This window comes from Carya illinoinensis, chromosome 4, assembly GCF_018687715.1.
Source record: "Carya illinoinensis cultivar Pawnee chromosome 4, C.illinoinensisPawnee_v1, whole genome shotgun sequence".
NCBI lineage: Eukaryota > Viridiplantae > Streptophyta > Magnoliopsida > Fagales > Juglandaceae > Carya > Carya illinoinensis.
This window is the reverse complement of record NC_056755.1, coordinates 33,746,137-33,751,191: the sequence shown is the minus strand read 5'-3', so window position 1 is coordinate 33,751,191 and position 5,055 is coordinate 33,746,137. Positions and strand designations below refer to the sequence as shown.

General features: G+C 36.1%; 1 long non-coding RNA gene across 1 annotated transcript; it reads right to left on the bottom strand.

Annotated features, from left to right (window-relative positions):
* Window positions 1–300: 300 nt before the first annotated feature.
* LOC122307851 lies at window positions 301–1,981 on the bottom strand. Its single transcript, XR_006241841.1, has 4 exons — window positions 1,885–1,981; window positions 901–1,040; window positions 740–808; window positions 301–556 (listed from the first exon to the last, which is right to left on the bottom strand). It is a non-coding gene; the product is annotated as an uncharacterized LOC122307851 (long non-coding RNA).
* Between the last annotated feature and the right edge of the window lie 3,074 nt (window positions 1,982–5,055).

Genomic DNA, 5,055 nt, shown 5'->3' with positions numbered 1-5,055 from the left:
CCCGGATTGAACCCGGACTCAATCCGAGCGAATAACCGGATTCAATCCGGATATCCGGAATTTTTTTTTTTTTGGCTTTTAATCCCGGATATCCGGGTTATACCCGGGTTCAATCCGGGTTATACTAGGTTTTGGAAAAAAAAAAAATCTAAAAAAATCTTTATAACTTTAAAAAGAAATTATATCACTTTTTTTTTAAAAAAAAAAATCTGATCTTATATATTAAATTGCCCAGATTTTTTTAAAAAAATAATCAAAACTTCTAAAAGAATTTTCTAAAAAAATTAATCGAAAAAAAAATAAAGTAAGAACGTCTATAACTCGGTACAAAGTAATACTAACCTACTAAAGCAAGACAGAGACAAGCCACTGGATAAAATATATTACAGACAATCACTAGAGGGGAGTGGATATTTTTTAAGTGCAGTATCTGTTAGCATAAACAACCAAATTCATAGCTCTTCATTTCTCTCTTCGTGAATCGTCATTTGCACAGAGTCTTCATTCTCTTTGCAGCCTAAACAAATCCCACAATGACTTGCAACTCGTCGATTTGCTTCACCAATAGAAAAAAAAATACATTTTTCATAACAGAATAATGGCAACTATAATCCAAAAGCTGCTGAACTAACAATGTCATTACCGGATTAATGTACATATGTTATTCATTCAGTATTTTATAAATATAAAAATAGAAAATGGCTAGAAAAGGATCAAAGTGAACACATTTTGAAAATACCTGTGACATGAAATGCCTCTGAATAACATCTACTAATTGCTCTTTTGATGGGTTGGGTATGGCATCCACCTACAAATCCAAGAACATGTTTGTCACTATTGTTTCACATGAAAGTTGGACAGCACAAAGGGTAAAACCAAGCTTAGATAAAGGTCACATACCACGGACCCACGAGGAGTAGAAACAGACCCCTTAGACTGCGAGTCACAGGAGAGAGATCTGCTCATAGTCCTATGAGATGACCCAGACGATTTATGTATTCTACGCCTCAATCTGTGGGACTTTTGAGTGTCATCCCACGCTGGAAAATCAGAAATAACACTACTAATATCAAAAGGTGTTGTGGGTCCAATAAAAGGATAAAGAAATAAGACAACAGAGCTTTTGGAAATAGTAAAAGCAAAAGTCGAAGACACAATAGATCCTATGCACCAATCTCAATTACTTTACTCCAGAAAACAAATCTGCTCCAAACCAAAATTGCATTGCTCTCTCTTTCATTTAATCTAATAATTAACATAATTTCTTTCTTCAAGAGCTGTTGCAGTTGGGAGCTGCTGAAATTAGCCCAGATGAGTCTGTGCTTTCTGTTGATGATTTAGCAGATCAGATTGTCGAGGTTCTCGACTTCTTTGGGTAATTTTTTTTTTTTACTTTTTCACTTATATTTAGCTATTCTCTTTTTACTTTGGATATATCGAAGGGAAGCAACTGATGCTCTCTCTCTCTCTCTCTGTGTCTCAGACTTGGTGCTGTGATGTGTTTGGGGGTTTTATCTGGAGCATATGTTCTTACCCTATTTGTTGTAAGTTGTCTAACCGGTTTAAAAAACGTTAACACAGATGGAATGTTTCTAAGCATTCTCTTAGAAGAAAACAAGAACTAAACCACAAAATACTAAACTCAGAACATCAAACACAAACCCTAGCGAAAATCCAACACAAATCCAAACATTTCGGAATCAGTCTTAAACCCAGAACATCAAACACAAACCCAAACAGATCCAAGCAAAAATCAAACACAAACCCAAACAGATCCAAGCGAAAATCAACCACAAATCCAAACAGACCCAAGCAAAAATCAAACACAAATCTAGAAAAACGGAATCCAACTAAACCGAGAGAGACAGAGAGAGATTAACATACCTATTTCACAATCGCAATGGCACGGCTAGGGACTTGAGGAGGAGGATTTGAGAGACTTGAGAGACGAGCGGCGAGAGACGAAGGAAGGAAAAGTGCAAAGGATTCGAGAGACATCGAAGGAAGTATTCAATCTAGCAACGGTGCCGTTTTCGGGTTTAAAAAAAAAAATGAATGTATAACCCGGTTACGGATAACCGAGTTATAAATCCGGATCCGTAACCGGATCCTGAATTTTTTTAACCGCCCAGGTGTAATCCGGGCGGATAACCGCCCGGATTTATCCGGATTCCGGATTTTCGGACCGGACCGGAAAAAAATCCGGTCCGGATGCACACCCCTATGTAGGAAGATATTGAAAGGTTAGGCCGTCAGAGACGGTTGGTCCTTTTTCAGGTGATTGATACATAATATATACTGATACGTAACAACTGGTCGTGAGAACTAAACGGTCTTGTTATTAAAAATAAAAGCACTCGTAACAAACATTACGAAAATAAGTACTGTTGCAGTTATAAAAAAATTTCACAAAATTAGTATTCTCATCATTCGTAACTTCACATGCGGGGATAGCACATCAAATAACGTCAAATTTTTGGTTTACTTTTGTGAAATCTTTTTTATAACTAAAATATTTATCTTTAGTTAAATCACAAAATAAGCTAAGGTCATATATAGATAAGATTGTTAATTACGGCCATAAACAAAATAGACAGCTACAAAAATTATATAGGTAATTGCCAGACAGATAGATGTTTAATAACAGATTCAAGGTACGTAGTGTTTCCTTGAGAACCAAATATCATTTCCTATTGCCTTACCTATTTGTAGACGGCAATCGTTTAGATTCTTCTTTAGTAAGTCGAGGTTGATGCTCATCTTTTCGATCAAGGGCGATAGATCCAGTGTCTTGACCCTGGAATCAGGCAACTAATTAACCATGGTCATTTGTATTAGCTTGAAAATGAAAAAAACTCATATTTTCCCTCCCCGTATGGAAATCATCTAAAAAACATATCTTATAAGTACTGTAACGTAGTACATCATGACAGTGATTAAATATTCCTAGCTATTATATATCAAAAGGATTTGAGAATATAAGTGAGAACAAGTGATGAATTGGGACAAGAACTTACGTATCGTTACTGAGACAAAACATTTGAGTCATGCAGGCAACAACAGTTGTGATAACCCAGTAGACATTCAATGGGATACATGAGTACTCGTGTATCCCATTGATAGTGGTAATCAAGGCAACTTTGTTTCCATTGGTATCAGCCGAGTTAGATAGCCTTTCCAACTCAATAATGTATTTGATTGCTTCCAAAGTGTCCTTGATCAAATAGCTAACATCACCAATCTCTTTCTCACATTTTTTAAGGTCTGGGCAATTTATAGTAGTAGATACACGTTTTGTGAATCCCAATGATTCCACAAGTTTGCCGACCGATTGCAACTTAACAAGGGCCCTAAAATCTCCATAGCCCAAAGCAAAAGCAGTAAGTATAATCACTGCTTTTTCAGTCCATGAATAGCCTGAGAGCTTATTCCGAAGTATGAACATTGACGTGTTTTCTAGTTCAGTCTCCCCACACGGAGCCCTTTGTCTCAGCTGACATGACATGAATCTTATTATGGAAAAATACTAATATAATAACTATATACACGATGCATGAATCCTTTCTCTTTCTTTTATTAAATTTGTTATTTTTGAGTTTTAAAATTTTAAATGATTTACGTTTTCCTGCACTCTCAATGGCTCATTTATAATACAAAAACTTCAAAATATTTGAAAAATTATTCATAAAATGACTTCCTTCTGATTATATAAAAGAATTGATATAGTAACCCATTATATGTGGCGAATATTTATAAAACAGGTTGGGGGTGGGGGGAGGACGAAGCATAAGGAAACCGATCGAATTTGCACACTAGTTGTAATTACCACAGTGGAAAGTTGGTCGAGGGAGCCCGGAAGTAGGCTGAGGTCACCGGTGGTCGAGACAGCCTGTACCTCCAGGTTCTCCAGTCCTCCAGTACCCTATTGCAAGTCAGGTAATTATTAGATATATAGAAAAGAACAAAAAACGATTATAAAGTCACTACAATATGTATCCCCTATATTCGTTCACGTATCTTAAACCTTAGTGCTAATCTCTTTACCAACATATATAGTGAACGTTCGGATCTTACCTTCGGAGCAGAGATAACATGGAATTCAAAGGGAAAAAAGGAAAAAGAATCAAAAACATAAATTATAGAGATCATATATATACACGAACGGTACACGTACACACACATATATATACATACCAGCAAAGCGTTGTCGACAATATGGGTTGCAAGGTAAAGAAAACTTTTAATGGCATCGAAAAGATCAGAGCTAGGAATCTTTTGGTTAGGAACAGGAGCATGGGTTTCACGAATTTGATTCAGGATCAGGTCGTCGGACACGGACAACTCGCTTAGGAGCACATCACAATTGGGTTGCCCTACGCGATCTATTTTCACTACGGGCAAGGTATTCTCCATTTTTTCTTTTTTAATTCCCAACAAGGTTATGAAAGAGATACAGGTTTCGGGAAGACGAGAGAAGTAATTGGCTAGCTAGCTTGTTTAGTTTGTGCAAGAACGTTGCCTATTTATATATGGGCTTTGCTACATACAGTCGGTAAATGCAGTCGGCGTGCAGTCGGCTGTACAGAATGAATAAAAAAAATTATAAAAATTTTTTTTTATATTTAGGGGGACCTACATGAATAAAAAAAAGTTATAAAAATAAATTTTTTTTTTCATGTAGGCCCCGTATTAATTCACTTTTTTATAGCCGACTACATCTGCCGACTGCAAAAAGTATTTCTCTTTATATATAGCTATGAGAGTCGGAATTATAAAGTGACAAGAAAAGAGTACGTATACCACTATACTTAAAGCTAGCAAGGGTGAAGCTTCTCAAAATTCTTGAATCATTAATTTAATCGAACTCGCCCTAGGTTGCGCACTTGTCGATCGATCGCCATACTTGGACTCACATGTACACTACAGCTAAGCCATGTGAATTTTTTTAAACAAAACAAAAAAAGACGTCAAATAGTTTGAATATATAAACAAAGACCAGAAAGTCAGGATCATCTTGATCACGATGGCTTAATTATTTTGCAATATTATGTAAAA